The sequence below is a fragment of the Diabrotica undecimpunctata genome, chromosome 5 (assembly GCF_040954645.1).
Source record: "Diabrotica undecimpunctata isolate CICGRU chromosome 5, icDiaUnde3, whole genome shotgun sequence".
Classification (NCBI taxonomy): Eukaryota; Metazoa; Arthropoda; class Insecta; order Coleoptera; family Chrysomelidae; genus Diabrotica; species Diabrotica undecimpunctata.
The window spans coordinates 65652226-65679325 of NC_092807.1; positions in this window are offsets into that span (position 1 = coordinate 65652226).

Consider the following 27100-nt stretch of genomic DNA (forward strand, 5'->3'; position numbering starts at 1 on the left):
TTTTCCACTTTATACACCATGCATGTAATCGATTTAGAGAGCGTTGTAAGTCTCTTGTTGCGAAATTTACGTTTCTATTGCTTGTTGCAATTGCCGTATCATCTGCGTATAGGCTGAGCAGTGTTTTGTGATCACTGGGTGTGTCTGCTGTATATATGGTATATAGGTACGGAGATAACACCGCTCCCTGTGGCACACCTGCCTCCAGAGTTCCGACCTCGGACAGGGCAGGCCCTATCCAAACTCTGAATCTCCGGTTCGTCAGGTATGATGCAAGGAGACATGTCATTGCCTCACTATATCCATATTGACTCATCTTATAAAGCAGGCCTTCATGCCAGACTCTGTCAAAGGCCTTACTGACGTCTAGGAAGGCTGCCGCAGTGTACATTTTCTAGTTGTATCCCTTAGTGATAAATTCGGTTAGTCTAAGTACTTGTAGTTCGCAGGAGTGTCTGGATCTAAAACCGAACTGTGATTCTGGGATCGTTCCAATTGTTTTTGACTCTGTTTGTAGTCTCTTTAGGATTATTCTTTCAGCTATCTTACTTAGTGATGATAGAAGACTTATTAATCGATAATTCTATGGAAAGCTCTCGTTTTTTCCCGGTTTTTCTATCATTATAACTTCTGCTTCTTTCCACCTGTCTGGAAAGTATCTTAGTCTTAGTATACCGTTAACTATATTCGTGATATACACTATGATTTTGTGTGGTACATTTTTAATTGCCCTGTTTGTGATTTTATCTGGCCCGGCTGCTTTCTTTGGATTTAGTACTTTGATTAGTTCTTTAATTTCTTCTGGACTTGTGTGTTCTAGGCCTATTATGCCTTTTCTTCTTCTTAAGCGTCTGGCGCTTCTTTCTACTTTCCCGTGAAGTCTTCTAAGTAACTAGGTCTTCTGCCGGGTGAAAGTTTTTCATATTATTGGATTCGAGTGTATTTCGCATTACTTCAACTTTTTCTTGTTCGGTATATACCATTCCATTTTCTCCGTGTAAGGGCGGTATGGGTTTTTTATCCTTTCTGAGTATTTTTGATACTTTCCAGAATGCAGATTTATTCGGGTTTAATTCTTGGATATATTTGTCCCAATATTCACTTCTGTGTTCGTTTAGTCTTCTTTTGACTTCTCTGTCTAGTTCATTAGCAATTCTTTTGTCTTCTTGATTTCTTGTTCTTTGTGCTCTTCTTCTTTTCCTATTCTTTTCTTTAATGAGATCTTTTAGCTCATTTGATATTTCATGGAATCTTCCTTTTTGTGTTGTCTTTGTTTCCGTTTTTGAGCTGGCATCGATGGCATTTATTATTGTTTGTTCTAATCTTGTTATACTTTCTTCGAGTTCTTTTATGTTGTTAATTGTTGGGATTGCCCCGATGGTTTCGCTCAATACTCTTCTGAAGTTAGGCCAGTTTGTTTTCTTTATTTGATGGGGCTGCAGTGGATTTAGTTCCACTGCGCCTAGGGTCATGACGATTACGTTGTGTGTGGAATCGCCTTCATTTATTGATTTTATTTCGTATTGTTGCCCTATATTGTGTAGAATTGCTAAGTCTATGTGCGAGGGAAGTTCTCCATGGAAGCATGTTGGGTCCATTGGACCCGCTACAGTGGTGTTGTTTTTGTTTTCGAGATAGGCACAGAGTCGTCTGCCGTTCGCATTTGTCCGTCTATCAAACCAGTTGGGCGTAGTTCAGCTTTAAGTGCTTCTATCATAGTATTAATGCCATACAAATCTTGTAGAGGAATTAACAATCTGCCTAATTCACGAATTTTATTTGAAACAGCACTTCTTATATGGGTCCTTTTATGCTTTCTTAAGTAATCTTCCGCATATTGGCATATTATTACATCTCCCTTTCCATTTAATGAAATTCGATCAGCCTGCATCGAATTAAAAATTTCAGATTTCAATCTTAATTTATCCAAAAATCTCTTTCGAGATTCTGTGAATGAAAGCATGGTTTGGCCTTCACTTGCATATTTAATTCCTGCTTTGTTTTCCTTATTATAATAACATTTTTTTGCATGTCGCTTCAGGGATTTTTGTTTATATAAACCTTTGCAGTATATACAGGGTAAGTAATCTGATGATACAGTATTAGAATTTGAAAAAGATGAAGGTCTCTGGACAGGTCTAATGATATCGGCTGTATGCAAATATGAAAAATTCCCTTGCTTTCTTAGGAGATCTAACATATGCTTTCTAGCAATATCTCTTTTGGGTAACATGGTTATTTTTAAAACACTCTCCTCTTTAGGATGTTTTCTAAAAAATATGCCTCGAAAAATTTGTTACGTCCAAACTGCAGTATAGGCAGCGGTCTCTCTTGTTCCACACTCTTCCTTTCCGCAGACTACATTCTACACTTTTGCCCTTCGAAGTGCTGACCTATTAAAAAAGAAAATAAATCAGTCTACTAGAGTCAAGGGAATTATTTAAAACAAATCACAGTGAGAAATTCTTACTGACCAATATCTAAAAAATTACAACATTTAAAAAGCCACAGCATAGTTTATTTAAGACAGAACAAATTGATTGACAAATAAGTAAATAATAAATTTTTGTCAGTCGATTTACTCTACTATATGGAACGTATTTACTCTTGTGCAAAACTAATATTTTTATGTAAAAACACGATTAGAATGTTACAATGATAGCTTTTCTTATACAGATAAACTGTTAATTTTAAATAATTTCCCCTTTTTAATTTTGTACATAAATAATAAACAAAAATAGCTTTGAGAATAGAATTCAACAAATTCAATAAAACAGAGCATTTTAGTTATTCGGTTTATAAAGTTTATGTTGAAATATTTGATTATATACAGAAAAATTATAATCATTACTTACCTTTTGTTATCTTTGAATTTTGTTTCACTAATTCAACTAACCGCTGCCCTCGATACATTTATAAAATAGAAAACACCGTAACCGCAAATTATTTTACTCCTTGAGTAGGAAATATGCAATACAAGACGAGCTCTGGTCGCTCGACTAATACCCTTTAGAGCTGGCAACAGTGTGGGATCTCGCGTTGATCGGAAAATATCTAAAATTTTGTATATAAGTCTTCCCCTTCCCTTTTCAGCTACGGATCTCGTTTCGCTTTTAATTTATCAGAAAAATTTAAGTTTAAAAATCTTTTCCCCTCTAAGTGTGCCATGATTAATATGTTAATTATAAAGAACAATTAATAATTATAGTTATGAACAATATACTCAAATAATTAATTTCCTATTGGTGGATCTCGGGTTGTCCTCGATTTAATCGGATCTCGCCTTGTTATGAAGACGTATATATATATATATATATATATATATATATAGATATATAGATATATAAATATATAGATATATAGATATATAGATATATAGATATATAGATATATAGATATATAGATATATAGATATATAGATATATAGATATATAGATATATAGATATATAGATATATAGATATATAGATATATAGATATATAGATATATAGATATATAGATATATAGATATATAGATATATAGATATATAGATATATAGATATATAGATATATAGATATATAGATATATAGATATATAGATATATAGATATATAGATATATAGATATATAGATATATAGATATATAGATATATAGATATATAGATATATAGATATATAGATATATAGATATATAGATATATAGATATATAGATATATAGATATATAGATATATAGATATATAGATATATAGATATATAGATATATATATATATATATATATATATATATATATATATATATATATAGATATATAAATATATAGATATATAGATATATAGATATATAGATATATAGATATATAGATATATAGATATATAGATATATAGATATATAGATATATAGATATATAGATATATAGATATATAGATATATAGATATATAGATATATAGATATATAGATATATAGATATATAGATATATAGATATATAGATATATAGATATATAGATATATAGATATATAGATATATAGATATATAGATATATAGATATATAGATATATAGATATATAGATATATAGATATATAGATATATAGATATATAGATATATAGATATATAGATATATAGATATATAGATATATAGATATATAGATATATAGATATATAGATATATAGATATATAGATATATAGATATATAGATATATAGATATATAGATATACAGATATACAGATATACAGATATACAGATATATAGATATATAGATATACAGATATATAGATATATAGATATATAGATATATAGATATATAGATATATAGATATATAGATATATAGATATACAGATATACAGATATACAGATATACAGATATATAGATATATAGATATACAGATATATAGATATATAGATATATAGATATATAGATATATAGATATATAGATATATAGATATATAGATATATAGATATATAGATATATAGATATATAGATATATAGATATATAGATATATAGATATATAGATATATAGATATATAGATATATAGATATATAGATATATAGATATATAGATATATAGATATATAGATATATAGATATATAGATATATAGATATATAGATATATAGATATATAGATATATAGATATATAGATATATAGATATATAGATATATAGATATATAGATATATAGATATATAGATATATAGATATATAGATATATAGATATATAGATATACAGATATACAGATATATAGATATATAGATATACAGATATATAGATATATAGATATATAGATATATAGATATATAGATATATAGATATATAGATATATAGATATATAGATATATAGATATATAGATATATACATATATAGATATATAGATATATAGATATATAGATATATAGATATATAGATATATAGATATATAGATATATAGATATATAGATATATAGATATATAGATATATAGATATATAGATATATAGATATATAGATATATAGATATATAGATATATAGATATATAGATATATAGATATATAGATATATAGATATATAGATATATAGATATATAGATATATAGATATATAGATATATAGATATATAGATATATATTTTTACACATCTTGAAAATTAACTTTATTCAACACCAACAATATTACAATACTTTTTAACTAACTAACAACCATTTTTCTGACGTTCCAAACTTTATTAGACATTTTAAGAATTTTTGATGTCATCTTGAATGTTCTCGAACTGCTTCTTCTTTTTCGTCAGTGGACTTTTCCTATGTCGGATAAATCTTTCGTATAATAACACTGCTTCCTCCTTTATAGTTATTCGCCTCGAATAACTGGACTATCGGGGATCGATTGAAGCCAACGGGGTGAATCAGTTCCATGGTATGGAGCTAGTCTCTCGATATGAACTACCTTGGTTTTACTTCTAGCTGAAAACTGGATGCGACAGATTAGATCATTTATTTTCTGCAGGACGTTATACGGGCCTTTCCAGTTTCGTTGAAGTTTCGGACAAAGTCCTTTCTTACGTGTGGGATTGTATAACCATACTGGGTCACCTCTTGCGAAAGTTGTACCAGTAGCATGCATGTCGACCCTGGCCTTACCTTTATCACTTTAAAGCTTCAAACTTTTACGAGCAAATTCGTAGACTTTTTCTAATTTTTCTTTCAAATTTTCAATGTATGTCGGGAATGAACATTCTTCTTCGCAGGGAGGCAATCTTCCGAAAATAAAATCTTGAGGAAGCTTCATTTCTCTTCCGGTGATCATCATTGATGGAGAATAACCAGTTGCTTTATGTTCGGAACTTCTATAGGCTAACAGGAATAGAGGAATTAAACTATCCCAATCTTTTTGATTATAAGAGACAAACATTGAAAGGTATTGACAAACAGTTCTATTATGTCTTTCGACCATTCTGTCTGATTGAGGATGGAGAGGCGTAGTGCGAGTTTTCTTAATACCCCAGATTTTCATTAATTCTTGACATAATTCTGATTCACAATTTCGTCCTTGATCAGAATGTAACTATAAAGGAACTCCATGTCTTAATACGATGTGTGTTATAAATGCTTTTGCTAATATAGTCGCTTCTTGATTAGGAAGGGGTACAATTTCAGGCCATTTTGAAAAATAATCCATTGCTACCATTAAGTACTTGTTCCCTCTCTCTGTCATCGGAAGTGGACCAAGAATATCCAATGCAAGTCGTTCAAAAGGCCCCCGGAAAGATATTGTGCGATTTTACCACGACTTCTTATTCTAGGGCCTTTTTAACCATTACATAAATCGGATTTCCTACATCAGTCTTCTACATCTCGGCGACAATTGATCCAGTAAAATCTGTCTCGAACTCTGGCCAGTGTTCTTTTGACTCCAAAATGTCCTACAGAAAGGCTGGTATGAAGTTCTTGCAACACACTTTTAATGTGTGATTTCGGCAGTACCACTTGTTGAACTATACGTACTCTATCGGGACTTTCCCATTCCGATATAATAGACCATTGGAAAGATACAGAGATTCCCATTGAGCCCAGGACGCTTTTATAGCTCCACTATATTTGGTTATTTCCTGCCAAATAGGTCTTACTCCATTTTTAAGCCATTCTCGTATGACTTTTCAGTCAGACTTTTTGTCATTATTTTCTTTTGACTCTTTTTCAGGTTTTCAAGGGAAGTCTGATCATTATTTTTCTTCCTGTATAACTGTGGTTACCTGGAGACTTACTTCTTCGGTTATGTTCTCTTTCTCTTCAAGTCTTTTACAGACTGGCATTGTCGTTCCAAACAGGGTCGCCTAGAAAGAATATCGACATTGTTATGGAGACGCCCTTTTCTATGTACTATGACGAAGTTATACTGTTGGAGTCTCTTTATCTACCGAGCCACTTGTCCCTCTGGCTTCTTAAAATTCATTAGCCACTGTAAAGCGTTCTAGGGCTTTTATAATAGCTAGGAGCTCTTTTCTGGCAACACAATAATTCTTTTCAGCCTTTCCCATTGTTTTACTAAAATATGAAATAACTTTTTCTTCGATTTCCTGTTCTTGTAATAATACTGTGCCAATACCATGCTGAGATGCGTCACAATCCAACAGAAATTTGCCATCTTCTCGTAGATATGCTAGAGTTGGTGCTGTTGTAAGTCATTTTTTTAATCTATGCAAGCATTTTGACAATCCGGTGTCCAGTCAAATTTAATGTTGTTTTCGGTTAGTCGATAAAGGGGCTTAGCTATGCGGCCAAAATCTTTATTAAAATTTCGGTAATATGAACAGAGTCCAAGAAAACTTCTAATTTCCTTTTTATTTCCTTATTTAGGCTAATCTTTAATAACTGAAATCTTCTCTAGATCAGTTTTAATTCCTTTTACTGAAACGACATGTCCTAAATAGTATTCCTCTCTTTGAAATAGTGAACATTTCTTATAATTTAACTTTAAATTCGCTTTCTCAATCAGTCGAATACATAGCTTGAGTTTTTCTGATGTTTGTCAAACGTTTTGGACATAATCATTATATGATCAAGATATACTAGACACGTTTTCCAGGTAAGTCCTCTTAAAACCATCTCCATTAGACGTTCAAACGTAGCTGGAGCATTACACAGACCAAATGGTAGAACCTGAAACCTGTAGAAACCACGGCCAGTTTTGTCTCGATCATCAGGATGTACTTCTACTTGCCAGTAGCCACTGTTTTAATCTAGGGTAGAAAACCATTTAGCACCTGATAGAGTGTTTAGTGTATCATATATTCGTGGCAATGGATAACGGTCTTTTTGTGTAACCTGGTTTAATTTTCTGTAGTCTACACAAAAGCGATTAGATCCATCTTTCTTAGTTACTAAGACTACTGGTGAACACCAGGGGCCCGAAGCTTTTTTGATAATATCTCAGCATTTATCATGTCTTGTATTATGTTTTCAACTTCTTTTTGTCTAGCAAATGGCAATCTCCGTGGCGCTTGACGAATTGGTCTTGCATCTCCAGTATAAATTCTATGTTGAACTAAACTAGTACGCCGTGTAGATTTCTCGGATTTAAAAATGTCGTAGTTTTTATTAATATATTCGTTAATTTTGTTTAATTCTGTAGTTGTTAAGTGGTCAACATTTTTAATTAGTTGTTTCATTAGGCTAGCGTCAACTGTGTTACTTGAAGCTGTATTCTTTTTTAAATATTTTTCGCACTTGCTTATTTTTTCTATTGGTGTACAGAATGCTATTTGTTGTTTTTTCTTCAATTTAAAAGTCTTTTAGACAAATCAGCAACCCTTACTGGAATCATCTCAACTACATTAATAACGCATCTGGCTATCAAAATTCCATCACTAACTAGTTCATTCCACAACGCCGAAATGTAGACCTTCATGTTTTTGACTCAGTCTCGCCAGGATGATACTTTTAGAATTTTGAGGAATTTCGGTATCCATGCTCACTATAACTCTTACTTGAGGTACCGATTCTTCCAAATTTAGGACAATTTCTTCATTTTTAATTAACAAAAATTTATTATAAAGATCTATGATAAATTTGTTCTGCATAATATACATCCCAAGAACGCATTCGTCTTTAATATCGGCTACAAGGAAAATGTGTTTTATCAAGGTGTTACCAATCTGTATAGTTGCCGTTATCTCTCCATGAATTGGAATAGTGTGGCCTGAAGCTGTTTCAAGAACTAAGTTTGTTTTAAAGGGTTGTAGTTTCTCATTCAGAAATCCGGTTCGAATCAACGATCTGGTTGCACCGGTATAAATAATAAAGGTGAATTTTGGATTCTCAATGTAGCCCTTAAGTAATAAATTCTGTTCATTTTAAGTGAAAGTACGAATTTGGGGGCTTTTATTAGATACAGCCGACGCCCGCCCCTTAGTGTCGAGTTTTATTCGTTTCTCTGGCTATTGTTTGCGTATCTGTGGTCAGTTGTGGGAGATCAATTTCTTAGAGACCTATCTCTACTAGTATTTCTAATAGGACTATGTGATGGGCTTCTGGATGTCGATTTAGGCGACCTTCGGCTTTCTTCTTTTCGTATCTGCAATCCTCCTGCAACGACTGTACGAAATACCTGACTCAATTTTCCAACAATTTACACTTTAAATTTAATTCTCCAAAACACTCAGCTACTTCTCAATGACACAAGGACCTCTTTCTGTCAACTTGGTGCCGCCAAACTAATTCCTATGTTTTTAAAAAACTGCCCACTTTAGATCCAAGGACATCTCTTCATCTACTTTTCATCAAATGACAACTGCCTCTTTCTCTCATATATCAACTATCAATTCTCCCATTCAAACAAAAACTGTCCAAACAAAAAGCTTTATTTTGTTTACAATCATTAAGAAAAAACCCCATTACTGTTTCCAGAGAAACTAAAATTTTTTTCTTTAAACTTGGCTTTCCCTTTGATTACCAATACATAATTCATTTCTATAACAAAAGGTTAACTACAATATCTTAATCCTAGGTCATATAGAAACAATGAAAAGATTATAATGAGTATGAGCTTCCTAATTCTATATAAAAAGATTTTACTTGCGACTCTTTAAAAATTAGTTGTTGACAGACAAAACTTTCTGTTAATATAATCTTATCTTAATCTAATACATAAATTTTGTTTACTAGGATGTCTTAAAAATTTATTTAAATGGTCTATTTACTAATTTTTATTTTTCTCCTTGGCTGATAAAATGAATCATAACAAAATCCCCGCCTTGTTTTGAGATACAATTTTTTTTAAGTACAGTACAATACAAAAAATTATTTTCTCTCAGACAAAAAAAAATTTCTCTTGTTATCATTTTATCCTCACCTACTTCTTTTATTTTTAGTAAAGATTCAATTTTCTGGGAAGCCTGTTCTTGTCTCAAAGCCATAGCTTTCTCGAGCAGCTCCCTCATCCATTTAATATTACCGCCAATTTCGCAACAACACTTTGATCTCATTTTTGGATCGTACTGCACACTGATCTGATCTAAGTTCTCTTTAGCTTCATTCGCTACCAAATCCAGTTTAGCTGATCCTGAAAAAGCTTTCCTGCATTTTTTTTGTGATTTTTGTAACCGATATTTTTTTATGCGCAGATGAATCAGGTATTTGAGATCGTTGTTTCTGCAAGTTTTCTACATCAAAGCTTGATCTTTAATTTGAAAAAACAAATTTACTGGCTATAACATCAGATTCTAATTCCGCAATTTTTCGTTTTTGTTCTCCTAGAAGTCTTAACAATCTGTCAATTTTCATGTTTAAACTTTGTTCTATAAATGTAAATTTATTTAGGCGATCCATAAGTCTTTTTTTTTATCAGTTTTCATTTCCAGCAACATCTGCAAATTTTCTTTTCAAATTTGACAACTTCCAACTCGGAAATTAATTCCGTTTTCTTCATCTCGCATATTTCTTCTTTAAACACCCCCGTTTCAATTATGTCCTTTTCCTTTTCTTTTATCAAACCTTTTTCTTCTTTTTCTTCTTCTGCTGAGCTGATCTCTTTTTTTGCGGAATTCCCTATTTCTTTTTTTATTTTTGTTTTCTCTTTTTTCTTCTTTTTTTGTCCTGACTTCGTTGTCAAATTCATTCCCACCGTTTGTTATTTGTCTAAATCACTATTTTTCCGATTCTCATGTTCCTTGTCCTTTTCCGATATGTCCTGTTCTTGTTCCTTTTCCTCCATGATTTTCTTCGTGTTATTTTTGAAATTTATCACTACATGTTTTTCTGACAATTCGTCCACTCCTACAATCATGTCATGTGACATGTTTGGCATTATTACACATTGTAATGCATAAACTTTCTTGTCCAATCGTACCATTACTCGTATGCCTTCATTTATCGTTGCCAATGTCCGATTATTTGCGCCCACCAAATTTACCCTTGGTATTTTGTAAATTAAATTTGTCAAATTAAGTTCTTCTATCAATTTTCTGTTGATCAATGTTATTTCCGAACCGGTGTCTATCATAATTTTAATTGGTTTGTCTTTGATAAAACCATCTAACTCCACTTCTTATCTCATTGTTTCCTGCTAATTTAATAAATTCCTTCGGGTAACAAAAGATTCCTGTTTGGTTTATTTTTAGTGAGCGTCTTCGTGAAAAAACGCCTGTTGTTCCTTTGTGCTTCTTCTCCCGTCACTTTGTGTCTCATCTTCAACTTCTTCTTTTTGGGTATTATTCACTTCTCTTGTATTTTCTTTTGGCAGGTCCGTCCCTTATCGGTTTGCTCGATATTCCTGTTCATTTCGTCGATTATTATTTGTGTTTTCGTGATGTTCTCGATATCTGTCCTCGTTCCATTGCCGATTTCTGCGTTCATAAATTTCTCTCCTGTTTTCTCTACTTTCATTTTCCCTTCTTGGAATAAATTCTCGTCTTGTGTAGTCCCTTCTAACATTTTGTCCTCTATCTCTGTATATTTGAGTTTCTCGTTGTCTATAGTTTTCTTGCTATCTCCTTGCCCTTCTTTCTTTCATACACGATTCTCTTATTTGTAAGAATTGGCATAAAATGTTGATGTCCTTGTAGTTCTGGAGATTGATGTGATCTTCAGATGTATCTTCAAAATGTCTCGCAATCAACTCTACTAATTGCTCGGATAAATAATTGTATAGCAAATGTTTGGCGTTGTTGTACATTTGCAATCCGTATGTTTTTTCTGAGATACCCATCCAATATTGAAAATCAGAAAGATAAAAAGTTTTAAAGATATTCTTTGAAATTGGTTTTAAATTGGATTTGTCTTCCAGAAGACTTAAGATATTCTTTTTGTGTAAAATTAAAAGTGAAACTGGAACAAAACCATGAAGTGGAGATATCCAGGAGTGGCTAGTATACCTGTTGAATACAAAGCACGTGGTGTTCGTGTGTATTAAGGTATAAAAAATGCTTATTAAAAGCTTAAAAATTTTATTATAAAGAAGATATTTTCGGAATTAAATCATTCCATCATCAGTTTACTAAAAGAGAGAGTAAAAATACCAATATTGAAAAACAAGTAAGTTAAAATTTAAATATATAGAAAGAACACGTTGGTTTCTTACTACTTACATAAAAAGTTGTTAAAAACATTGTATGGCCACAGAAAAACATTGGAAGGACATCAGTATTAAAAACCAATCCTCATGGTATTTATAAAGGTAAATGCAATAGACTGTTAATTTTGTTAATTAATAAAAACTGAAAATAGGGGCATCTTACATGACCCCCTGGAGCTGGTGAGGTTTTATCGACTTATATTACCTCTGATCTGTGCTGGAGTCTATCAGTTAGCCCTATATATAATATGTTCAGGAAACATAACTATAACATAACTATAACATATTCAGGAAACTAGAGCAGAGTGCCTAAAACGTTTAAATATCATCAAAAGACTTTCCCACTACCAATGGGGCGCTAGCGAATGTACACTATTAAAAGTATATAGGTCTGTTATTCGCTCTAAACTCGATTACGGCAGCTTTATACATATGTCAGCATCTAAAACATCCTTACAAACCCTTAATTCAGTACATAATACTGCTATCCTCCTCTGTTTAGGAGCTTTTCGTAGCAGTCCAGCTGAGAGCCTCTTCCGCGAAGCCAACGAACCCCCTCTTTGGCTTAGGCGCCAATATCTCCCCCTTTCTTATGCTGACTCTACTTCAGCTAACCTTTCTAATCCAGTACACACACTGCTAACATTACCCAACTATACTAGTACTCACCCTCCTGCTCCACGCATACACACTATCGCCCTCCTAGTTCCAACTTTAATACCATATATAAATTTATCCCTAACTATCCCTCTCCCGATCCCGCAGAATTCTCCTTGGACCAAAACTTTACCTAAATTTAATGTGTCACTTACAAAGTTTAGTAAGGCAGAAGCCAACCATGATTTGAATAGGAAATCCTTACTAGAAATTCTTAATTTTAAGAAATTCGATCGGGTCCTCTACACTGACGCATCAAAGAGTGAAACGGGATTTGGTTGTGCGGTTACCACTACGGAAACAGTCTTTAGTTCATGTCAAATACCTGCCACATGCAGCGTTCACACTGGTGAACTGTATGCTATTTACCAAGCCTTCAAACTCTGTACAGCACCGAATGAACATATTGCCATCTGTACAGACTCCCTTGCATCTATCCAGTCCGTCAATAATCTATTTACTAATCATCTTCTTGTAGAAAAAATCCATGACACTTACCAAAATCTTATTATCCACGACATCCATATCACTATCATATGGATTCGGGATTATGGGTAACGACAACGCCGATCGCTTTGCCAAAGAAACTGCTGTATCCAATTGTACACCACGTAATATACAAATTGCCAGTGACCTAAAAACTAGTATAAAGAAACTCATACGAAATTACTGGCAGAATCATTGGAACCAATCCACTACATTTTTACACCAAATAGATCAGACGATTGGCGTATCCCTGGTATAACTAGAAATGAGATGGTTGTTGCTAGAAGATTGCTTATCGGTCACACCAGATTTACACACGGTCACCTAATGAATTCTACACCTAAGCCAATCTGCCACTATTGCCAATCTCCACTAAGCGTTCTACACATCCTTGTGGACTGCCCTCATTACAATAAACGACGCCAAGAACTGGGCATGAAGGGCGACATCACAGATATATTATCGAACCAGAGCCAAGTCATCACAGCTATCCAGTTCCTGAAGCTAGAAAACTTACTAAATAATATATAATATATAACTATAGTATATTATAATAATTAATTGTACCTTATATATAATTGTATCCACCGTGCCTCGTGCTAATGGCCGAAGCTGTCACAAGCACGTTAAATTAAATAAAAAAAAATAAAAAATAATAAAAGAAAGTATAATGTATTATAATATTGTTACGTTTTAGAATGCTCCATCAAATAAACAGACTTACAAAGGGATGCAATTTTTATTAATATTTAAAAAATAACTATTTAATTCCACCGTTCTCTTAAGACTTATTAAAATTAAAATATTCAGAAGCAATTGAAATATATATGCACATTGCGTTTTAAACTTTTATACCGCAAAATAATAAAATTTTGCAAGAGAGTATAAGAAAATATATATTTAAATTATTTCCAAATGCATTTTGGAATGCTTAATTGTCTTATACAATAATAATTGTCTTAATAATAATTATTGTTATAAATATATACATAAATAAATTTTAATGATTTTGATTCAAAATAGGATTTTACCAACATATAAACCTAAACAAATCTAAAGAGAAATTAAACAAAAATTACAAACTTAGTAAGTACTTATAGTAATTTTTTTAAAAATACAGGGTGTTTCAAAAAGGTATCTCATAAATTAAACCACGCATTCCGGGGACCAAAATAAATTGATTGAATCCAACTTACGTTAGTACAAAAGTGTACACAAAAAAAGTTACAGCCCTTTGAAGTTACAAAGTAAAAATTGCTTTTTTTGCATTATCTTCTAAACTACTTGACATTTTGTAATAAAAATGGACACGTTACTCTCTTGTTCTGAAAGCATTTTTCATACAAAAAAAAAACAACAAAATCTAAGCGCACAGGAAATTTTAAGTGGTTGTGCAGCCCTAAATCCACCCAAACTTTTGAGTACGTTCAAATTAAATAAATTTTGTGGCGTCATTAGTTTAACACATTATTTTTAAAACTTTCTGTTAAAATTACAATTAAAATTACAATAAGTTTTTACAAATACAAGAATTACAAACAGTCAAATAAGAGTCAATAAATAAGAGTCAATAATTTGAAGCTATCATTTATTGTGTGAATAAGCTTAATATTAAATATTTTGATTACAATGGCTTACACATTTCAGAAAATGGCAGATATGCATTTAACTTTAGGTAAGTTGGATCAGATTAAATTATGATTTCAATAAACTATAGGGAATATCGTAGGTGAATGTCAAGGAAATGGTGCAGCAGCCGCAAGACTTTATGCAGGAAAATACCCCAATCGAAATACACCCGATAGACGATTATTTCTGATCATTGATAGTCGTTTACGGGAAACGGGTACATTCCAACCGCAAGTGGCTGGTAATAGTGAGCGTCCAATAATGGATGCATCTGATGAAGACATTTTAAAAATAATTGTAGAAGTCCCTGAAATAAGTAAAAAATGTCTATAATGAAAATGTCTCTATAAACATGAGATTACAATAAATGTTCAAAATGACCCCCATTCAAATATACTAACCCTCAATTGTTGTTCGTCATCTATTGTTACAGAATACACTTTCTCTTTCATAAACCGCCAAAAAGCAAAAGTCCATGGGGTTAAGACCTGGACTTCTGGGTGGCCAAGAAATAGGTGCGTCACGACCCCTTCCAATCGACCGTCAGAATACTGCCTGCAAAGGTATTCCCGGATTTCATTACTGTAATGCGGTGAAGCTCCATCTTGCAGAAACCACATATTTTGCCTTATTGCAATATTCACTTCTTCTAAATACTCTTGTAAATCGTTTGCCATGAACTGCAAATAATTATCACCAATTAAATTATTGGGAAGAAATACTGGGCCTATTAGATTGTTATCCAACTTCCGGCAGTTACCAGCTGAAGTCCGTTTGAAGAGGTTTACTCTCCGGACACTGGAACTCACTTAAAGCATGGGTGTATGTTACCTGAAGTAAAAGTTAATTAAAATATTAAACATCAAATAATATTAACAACATCATGTACAATCTTTGGTAACATTATATATTTTAAAGGGTTTTTACCCTAATATTTTGGTGGCTCAGGCATGGTAACCTGTATTTTTAACCTGATGATGGAACTGTTGTTCCGAAAACGTTCGTATTTTTAATGTAGCCCTTTTAAGGGTTTTTATAAAATATACCCATTTACAAAGAATAACCTCTTTTTGTGATACGTGGTATACAGCCAGCTGAAGGAATTATTTTCCTTGTGGATTTTAATAAATAATTGATTTCAGAATTTAGATATAATAATGTTCCTTTCATTTTTTAGTTATTTGTCTCAATTTAATTATATTTTTTTGGTGAACCTCACCTTCACCTGCATGCATCCATTATTGGACGCTCACTATTACCATCAATTTGCGGTTAAAATGTACTCGTTTCCCGTAAACGACGATCAATGATCAGAAATAATCGTCTATCAGGTGTATTTCGATTGGGGTATTTTACCGCATAACTATGCGGTCTTGCGGCTGCTGCACCATTTCCTTGACATTCACCTACGATATTCCCGATAGTTTATTGGAAATCATAATTTAATCTGATCCAACTTACCCAAAGTTAAATGCATATCTGCCATTTCCTAAAATGTGTAGGCCATTGTAATATCAAAATTTTTAATATTAATCTTATTCACACAATAAAAATGATAGCTTCAAATTATTGACTATTATTAATGGAACTGTTTGTAATTATTGTATCTGTAGAAACTTATTGTAATTTTATAGCCAACAAAAAGTTTTAAAAATAATGTGTTAAACTAATGATGCCACAAAATTCATTTGATTCGAACGTACTCAAAAGTTTGGGGGGATTTAGGGCTGCACAACCCCTTAAAATTTTCTGTGCGCTTAGATTTTGTTGTTTTTAGTTAGTTTAGTTTTAGTTTTTAGTTTAGTAAAGTAGTTTAGGAGATAATGCAAAAAAACAATTTTTATTTTGTAACTTCAAAGGGCTGTAACTTATTTTGTGTACACTTTTGTATTAAGGTAAGTTTTTTTTCTGAAAAATTGCTTTGGCAGCGCCAATTAGCCAGACTTGTTTGTGTTTTTGTTAAAATCGACTGAATTTTAATTACAATTGGTTGCAGATTCGTAGTCAAAATTTTCTTGTTATCAGTTATTAATGTTAGTACTACATATACCTAATATTTTTATGGATACATAAATTTTGTTTTGATATACTTTTATTTTGTTTTTTTTTTTTTTTCGATAGATTTTCTTTAGCGATTGTTCTGTCTCAGCTTGCGTGTCCAATATCAAATCTTCAGAATTCATATCCGAAATTGGACAGTATAATTTTATCACCCAGTAGACCGAATGAATCTATTTGTTATTAAATACACACACGTAGTTAATTAGGTTACATACACATTTGGTCAATTATAAATAATAATTTGGACATCAGTCAAAAGTACTGACAAAGTTAAACAATTTACATAAATTAAATACACATATCACGCTAGGTACGCGAAAAATATTGACCCAAATAGAATTTATATAAAACTAATATCTCTTGACTAGAGAAGCATTCAATCAATATTCACTCAACGAACATATAGTCTTCAACGATCAACTTCATCAGTCTCTACTCAAAGTAATCCCGGGTCTACACCCATAGTGTACGTCTCAACAATAAACTCTGCTACTATTATTTGGTGTTTCCATTACAACAGAACGAACATCTTCACTGAGCCAACGAAGGGAATTTGTTCATGGTCCTATCGAGAAACAGAATACTTCAAGGAAGTTTGAGAGAGCCTATACAGTCCACGCCAGCAACACCCTCAGTAGCAGAGAGAGACCACTAGACCCGGGAGAACGAGAGCAGTACCAAAGCCAAGAGCCATACTAGAGCCGAGAGCAGTACCAGAGCCGAGAGCAGTACCAAAGCCGAGAGCCATACTAGAGCCGAGAGCGGTACCAGAGCCGAGAGCAGTACCAAAGCCGAGAGCCATACTAGAGCCGAGAGCAGTACCAAAGCCGAGAGCCATACTAGAGCCGAGAGCAGTACCAAAGCCGAGAGCCATACTAGAGCCGAGAGCGGTACCAAAGCCGAGAGCCATACTAGAGCCGAGAGCGGTACCAAAGCCGAGAGCCATACTAGAGCCGAGAGCGGTACCAGAGCCGAGAGCAGTACCAAAGCCGAGAGCCAGACTAGAGCCGAGAGCAGTACCAAAGCCGAGAGCCATACTAGAGCCGAGAGCAGTACCAAAGCCGAGAGCCATATTAGAGCCGAGAGCAGTACCAAAGCCGAGAGCCATACTAGAGCCGCAGAGCAGCCAAAGGACAGGACCGATTGCAGAACCCACCAGAAGCGAGGGATCCTCAACGTCTAAGAACACAAAAAACCGTAAGTTTTTGAATAATTACAAAATCTTCCAACTTTTACAATCTTACAATTTAACAAGTTTTTTTTATTACAATTTAACAATTTAGAACAACAATCTCCACTCTATCAATCGTATAATAATGTACTTTAGAATGCATACCATTTAAATAATACAGAGAATTGATAAAACAAAAATAAACGTCATTCACAACTATAATTAACTAAACAGTAATTTTGTATGACAATTTGAAAAAAGAAACGTTCATACATATAGCTTGCTTTTAATTACAATTAAATATTTTATTTCGAAAAATTAAAATAATTACGTAGCAAATAATTTCATTTATTTTGATAACAATATATATATATATATATATATATATATATATATATATATATATATATATATATATATATATATATATATATGTATATATATCATTATAAGAGTGTGTGAATTACATCTTGACCTACCTCAATGCAAAGAATAGCACAGCAGGCAAGGTCAAACTCATATTTCTCTAAATTGCACATTCCGATAGAAAAGAAAGTGTTATAATACAGGTATACTTATTTAATACATAACGTACATTTAGTATTGTCTAATATATTTACCGCTGAATGTAAAAATTTTTTAAAATAATCATGGAGAGTCTATACGTTAAGCAAGCGGAAATAGGAACAGAAATAGTGAAACTCGTTTCAAATACAAAAAAGGATTCCCAATCTCGGAAAAATCAACAATACATCCGGAATAGACAGGAAAAATTAGAAGAATATTGGGCAAAATTTTTAAATAACCACGCAAAGCTGCTAGAAGGGGGTATAACGAAAGAAAAATATTTTGAAACAAAATACTATGATCAGGTATTTAAGACATACATTGAGGGGAAAACCCTGTTGGAAGAATATGGAAGGGTGCTGAAAAGAGGAAAAGCACCGAAAGTAAAGGAGATACAGATAAGAAAACAAAGAATCGAGGAATTATTACGGCCAGAAAATGAACAAGACTTGCAGGAGGATGAAGAATTGCAGTCAGAGTTAAGAGAATACATGGAAAAGGTGAATACACTAATGATTGAAGCAGCAGTAAATGAGGAACTGGACGCTACAGATATTGGAGAAGTAGAGAGAATAAATCATCTAAAGAGGAAAGTCAGGGAAGTTTTAAAGAAAATAAGGCCAGGAATGCAACGGCCAGAAAGCACACAGAGGAGGGACGGTGTGACATTACCGCAGGTAAAAATCCCTGTGTATGAAGGCAGATATGAAACGTGGAGAACTTTCCACGATCTGTTTACTAAAGTAATACATGAAAACGACCAGTTATCAAACGCAGAAAAAATGCAGTACCTAAAAACTCAAGTAAGAGGGGAAGCCAACAGAATGATACAACACTTAAACATATCCGAGGCCAACTACGAAGTGGCCTGGAACATGCTAAAAGATAGGTATGAGAACCCAAGGATGATATTGTTTAAATTAATAGACAGGATGCTACTAGCGCAGGAAGTAAAGGAATCTTCTGCTAGAGCATTGAAATCACTACATGACACCTTCCACGAAAGTCTGGAAGCCATAGGAGGGTTAGGAACAGACACGGAAGCGTGGAGCCCATTGATAGCCCGAATTATCATAACGAAATGTTACAATGAAACTAGGAGGCTGTACGAAAACCACATTGGAGACAGTAGAGAGATACCGACGTACAAATCGACACAAACATTCTTACAGCGAAGATTTCAGACACTGGAACTGCTGGAGTCAGAAAAAAGACAAGAGAAGCAAGGAGGATCTCTTAGGAAACCAAGAACACATTGCGTGATATGCAACGGAGATCACGGAGTACCGAACTGCAGAGAATTTCAGGAACTCAATGTAAGAGACCGGAACAGGATGATAAAAGAAAAAGGATTGTGTACAAACTGCCTAGCACATAAAAAAGAAAAACAATGTTATTCACAATATAGGTGCAGACACTGTGGCGGAGACCACCACCATATGTTGCATTATGAAAAAGGAAACACAAGCAACAAAAGAAACTCCAATGAAACGAAACGAGAACAAACACAAGAAAGAAATGGAAGAGATTCAAACAATAGAAGAAACGGGTACCAAGCTGATAGGTACAGAGGAGGAAATAATAATCCATACAACGCCAGAGAACAAAATAACGGAAGGCGAGAAAATACACAAGATACCAATGGGCCTAGGAATAGCAACGACCAGCAAAGAGGGCAGAATTCAGTAAACTGTGCAAGCCATAAGGAAGGTGAAGCATTACTAGCGACAGCTGTGGTACGCATAAGAGATGCGAAAGGAGATTCACACATAATGAGAGCACTAATCGACCAAGGGTCACAATGCGCATTTATAACGGAACAAGCTGCGACGACGCTAGGAACAACAAGGAAGCCCATACAGGCGACCATATCCGGGATAGGCTCGTCAGGAGAAAAAACAGCCAACTGGAGTATGAAACTTTTAATCGAAACTCATTACGAAAGTGACTTCGAGATGGAAATAGAAGCACTAGTACTACCGAAGATAACAAGGAATTTACCGGAAAAGGATATAATTCTACCGGACTATAACGAGAAAAATGCAATACTGGCAGATCCAAGATATTACAAGGTAGGGAAGATAGACTTACTACTAGGAGTAAAAGAATACAGTTACATATTGACAGAAGGGATGCACAGAATAAGTAATGGACTCCTGAGTCAAAACACCAAACTAGGATGGATAGTTTCGGGAATAGCACGAGAAAGGGAGAATATAAAAGCAGAAGTATGCTGTATGATATCAAGACAAGAAATGGACGTACAAATAAAGAACTTCTGGGAATTAGAAGAAGTAAATCAGGATACAAGTTTCTCAGTGGAAGAACAAGAATGTGAAGAACTGTATCGACAGACTGTAAAAAGGAATGAAGAAGGGAGATACGAAGTAAAAATTCCGTTTAGGGAAGACGTCACAAAGTCAGGAGAATCTAAACAGCAAGCATTCGCCAGATTGATGCAAATAGAAAGGAAGTTTGCAAAAGACAAACAGTTAAAAGCGAATTACAGACAATTCATGGAAGATTATGAAAACCAAGGTCATATGGTAATAGCAGAAAACCAGGGAGATGGGTACTACTTACCTCATCATCCAGTGAGAAAAGAGGACAGTACTACAACGAAAATAAGAGCCGTGTTTGATGCATCAAGCAAAAGCTCATCGGCAGTAAGCCTGAATGATATTATGCACACAGGGCCGAAATTACAACAAGACTTGACAAATATACTATTACGATGGAGATCCAATAAGGTAGCATACTCAGCGGATCTGGAAAAAATGTTTAGACAAATCAGAATGGCAGAAGAAGACCAAAAATATCAAAAAATTTTGTGGAGAAAGGACACAAAGGACCACATACAAGAGTATAACTTAACGACGGTGACATACGGCACGGCCGCAGCACCCTTTTTAGCGTTAAGAACAATACAACAATTACAAGAAGACGAAGGAGCGAGGTTCCCGTTGGCATCGAAAATTGTAAAAGAAAACATGTATGTAGACGATATACTAGGAGGAGCTGAGACAGTGCAGGAAGCAGAAACAGCCCAAAAGGAATTAATACAACTGTTCAGAAAAGGAGGTTTCACTCTTAGAAAATGGTTGAGCAACGAAGAAAAAATAATGGAGAACGTACCGGAGGATATGAGGAACGTAGACTCGAAGGCATTCAAACAAGAAGAAGTACGGAAAACGTTAGGAATACACTGGTCACCTAAAGAGGATATAATCACATTCAAAATAGGGATAACGACGGCAAAGAAAATAACGAAAAGACACGTACTGTCAGAAGTAGCAAAACTATACGACCCACTGGGATGGATAGCACCTGTAGTAATTCAGGCGAAAATGTTCATACAGGAATTATGGGAGCAAAAGACCAGTTGGGATAAAGAATTAACTAGCAACCAACAAAGCAGGTGGAATACATACCAGGCGCAATTAGTAAATCTGGAGAAAATAACATTGCCCAGGTGGAACAACTTAAGCAAGATAAACAGAGTAGAACTACATGGATTTGCAGATGCGTCTATGAAAGGATATGGAGCGGTAATCTACTCAAGGGTATTAGGCCCAGAAATTAAAACGAATCTAATGATAGCAAAATCGAAATTCGCACCATTGAAAGGGAAAACGACGTTACCGAGGCTCGAGCTGTGTGCCGCGGTACTACTAGCAAATTTAATGAAGAAAACCCTACAAGCATTGAACAGGGAAAACATTGAGGTATATGCATGGTCGGACTCAACGATAACCCTGGCTTGGATAAGGGGATCATCAAAAAGGTGGAAAATGTTCGTCGCCAACAGAGTAGAGGAAATAAGACGCGTTATAGGACCGAAAAATTGGCATAAGGTAGATACAAAGGAAAATCCAGCGGACATCCTCTCACGTGGAAGTACCGCATCAGAATTATTAGAAGCAGAGCTATGGTGGAAGGGACCAACTTGGCTGACTAGTAACAAAACTTTAACTCAGGAATCAGAAGAAATACCAGAGACAAATGAGGAGGAAGTCAAAACGAAAATAACGGTGCACACGACAACGATAAAGGAAGACATATGCGAGAGATTCTCAAATTTAGAAAGAATGAGAAGAGTACTTTCATATTGTAGGAGATTTGCAGACAAATGCAGAAAAAAGAAGGACAATGGACAAAGTCAGCTTACAGTCCAAGAATTAGAGGAAACGCTATTAAAGGTGATAAAGCACACACAGCACGCCTACTTCAAACCAGAAATAAATAAGCTGGAGAAGAAACAGCAATTAGACAAGAAAAATAAATTAGCGTCATTGGTACCATTCCTGGATAGACAAGGAATTCTAAGAGTCACCGGAAGACTGAGACACACGAATCTAAAGTACGGAGAAAAACATCCGATAATTTTGCCAAAGGATAGTGCATTAACAAAGTTACTTATAACAGATAGTCACGCAAGAAATCTACATAGCGGATTACAACAAACACTACAGTACATAAAAAGGAAATACTGGATAATCAACGGCAGAAGAACCGTGAAAGATCATCTAGCAAAATGTTTAAGGTGCAGGAGGTATAAAAGCCAAGCAGCACAACAATTAATGGGAGATCTACCGAAAGATCGAGTGAACCCGAATCGTCCCTTTACTAACACAGGGATGGATTATGCCGGGCCAATAAAAATAAGTACCACGAGAGGCAGAGGACAGAGGAGCTATAAGGGCTACATCTCAGTATTTGTGTGTCTGTCAACGAAGGTAGTACACCTTGAGGTAGTAAGCGATATGTCTACGGATGCTTTCATCGCAGCGTTCAAGAGATTTACGGCACGCAGAGGACAGTGCAACAACGTATACAGCGATAACGGAACCACATTCGTAGGAACAGCAAATTTGTTGAAAAAAGAAAATCAAAAAATAGATGACGAGATAAAACAAGGATTACTGGCACTAGGTACTCAGTGGCATGTCATACCTGCATATGCACCACATTTCGGAGGATTATGGGAGAGCGCAGTGCGAATAATGAAATATCACTTGAAAAGAATCATCGGGGAAACAGTTCTAACATATGAAGAATTGAGTACGGTGCTGGCACAAATAGAAGCATGTATGAACTCGAGACCATTATGTGGGTCATCAGAAGACCCTGAAGGGAAAATAGCCCTGACACCAGCTCACTTCCTTATAGGGAGAGAAATTATATCACCAAATCGGGAAGAAGAGCTTACGACTTATTTGAAGATGCCGACGAGGTGGAGATTAGTGGAGAAAATAAAAAGAGACTTCTGGAAAATTTGGAAACAGGAATACCTGCACCAATTACAACAGAGAAATAGATGGCATAAGGCGCACCCTAACATAAAAGAAGAAGAAATAGTTATAATTAAAGAAGAGGATACACCTCCAGGCAGATGGCCATTAGCGAGGGTAACAGAAACACACCCTGGAGCGGAGGGATTAACCAGAGTAGTAACAGTGAGAAAGGCAAACGGGAAACTGACTAAAAGACCCATACATAAGCTAATACGACTGGAAGAAGAGAAACAGGAAAAGCCGAAAAAGGCAGCAGCACTAAGATGGAAGAAAATACTAGTAGCTATAATGTTTTTAACGATGTTAAAACCCATAAAGGCAGAACCGTATAAAATATATAATCCGGTACCAGGATTTTTCACAGAAGACCTTGGAGAGGTCGTCATAGACCGGGGAACATTTCGAATAAAGGTGTTACTCGAAAAAGGAAGAATTCGAACAGAGCACCAACTAATAGGAAATATGATACAAGGCGTACGAGAACTGTGTCATGAGATAAAAATCGTGAATTGTAAGGATATAATAGAGAAATTGGAGGAAGGACAAAGAAAGGCGGAGTCAGTAAGCGAGGGGCTGACAGTAGAAATAAAAGGAAGGGAAAGAAGAGGAATATTAGGAACAATATTAACCTCAGTATTTGGAGTCAATGACGAAGCCTACAGTAACATTGAAGCATTAGATAATAACCAAAAGGAGCTAATAAAGGGATCACAGCACCAGGCGAAGATAATGTTAGAAACAATAACATCAATCAATCACACAGAGAACAGGATAAACGAGCAAATGAACAAGTTTAACAAAGCACTAATCACAGGTCTACAAGAAATATCTAAAGGACTTAACGAAGTAGAAGACAAAGCACAAAAACTAGAAACCGAATATAGCACGTTACGAATACAAACGATAGCATTACAAGTTATGGACTTCATATTCATAAACGAATATACTCAATTTTACGAGGGAATATTAAACCTTCACTATAACCACGGACACTTCATTGATATAGTGAAACCGGGTGAAATAACCAAATTAATAGGGAAAGCAGGGCAGATACTGCCTCAAGGGGTCGAAATACGACGACAACCCATTATAGAAACAGAAGTCAGTCATGACGACAGATATATAACAGTCATCGGCTACTTCATAGTGACGGGGAAAAATAAGTACAGCATGCTCAAAGTCACGGCCATACCACTTAACGTTGAGGGGTCGAGAGGTCGCACATTTGTCGCCCCAAGGAATCTACTGGTCGTAGATTATAACACACTGCACTACTTCGAATTGACCACGGAAGATAGAGAAAGGTGCTTACTGTTGACAAAGGCGCAGATAGCGTGCTCACCCACGGCTATAAGAAACATGAATACCCAACCAAACTGCATACTAGAAGAAATTTATGAGCGATCTAAGAATAGCACATGTCCAGTGGTAGCCAGGACAATACAGACAGCTCAATGGAGTAAGATGGGTACTCCCAACCTCTGGCTAGTTATCACGCCAGTCACGATACACATATCCATTATTTGCGATGGAAATCGGAGCGAAAGAGTACTGGAACGAGTCACATTCCTGAAGCTTTCACCCAAATGTATCGCCCAAACGAAAAATATTACATTACTCCCCACTAGCAGTGGGGTGGACAGAGCAGTGACGAGTGACCTGAAGTCGCCAATCACTCCCGTGGCCCAACTGGTGGCGAGGACACCCCGCAAGTTTAACACGCCTCTAAACACCTACCTTGACATACCAGGAGGAGAGCTACGTCATGTGTTACTTGAGGAGGAGAGTCTGGAACAAGAAATGACGCATACGCAGTGGCGATCGATTCACGAATCTAATTGGCATTATTTTGTGGCCACCGGGATCATTACTATAATGGTAATAATTGGGATACTCACGTTATGGAAGTACCGTCCTGTTGCACGACTATGTCGTTCAGGGAATCCACAAACTCAGACTAACGAACAGGAAGTACCTGTATTAGTTAGTAATCGGCACAACAATGTACGGTCGACTTCCCAAGTTGACATCCCACTTTCCACATTTTCATCCAATTGCTTTAATTTTAATCTAGAGATAGAGTCGGACATTGATAGCTAGGGTACGGTTGGAAGATTATTGATTATTCTTAAACTATTTATAATTTATCATGTTTGAATTTTACTATGTTATGTAATACTTATATGTAAACTTTGAGTCCTGACACTTGGGCCAGATTGCCCGATTCCGCAGTATGTCCAATATCAAATCTTCATAATTCATATCCGAAATTGGACAGTATAATTTTATCACCCAGTAGACCGAATGAATCTATTTGTTATTAAATACACACACGTAGTTAATTAGGTTACATACACATTTGGTCAATTATAAATAATAATTTGGACATCAGTCAAAAGTACTGACAAAGTTAAACAATTTACATAAATTAAATACACATATCACGCTAGGTACGCGAAAAATATTGACCCAAATAGAATTTATATAAAACTAATATCTCTTGACTAGAGAAGCATTCAATCAATATTCACTCAACGAACATATAGTCTTCAACGATCAACTTCATCAGTCTCTACTCAAAGTAATCCCGGGTCTACACCCATAGTGTACGTCTCAACAATAAACTCTGCTACTATTATTTGGTGTTTCCATTACAACAGAACGAACATCTTCACTGAGCCAACGAAGGGAATTTGTTCATTGCGTCTAGTATAGGTCTACTATACGTCTAATACGAGTTAGATCGCGACTGCTATACGTCTGATATCAGTTAGATTGCTTCTGCTATACGTCTGCTATGCATTAGATTGCATCTTCTGTACGTCCGCTATACGTCTGATGTACGTCTGATATAAGTCTGATATACGTCTGATATACGTCTGATGTACGTCTGATATATGTCTGATATACGTCTGATATGAGTTAGATTGCTTCTGCTATGCGTCTGCTATGCGTCTGCTGTACGTCTGCTATACATCTGATGTACGTCTGATATAAGTTTGATATATATCTGCTATACGTCTGCTATATGGCTGATGTATGTCTGATATACGTCAGATATACGTCTGCTATACGTCTGATATGCGTCTGCTAGACGTCTGATATGGGTTAGAACGCGTCTGCTATACGTCTGATATGCGTTAGATAGCGTCAGGTATACGTCTGCTATATGTTAGATCGCGTTAGATATCTGTTAGCTGATG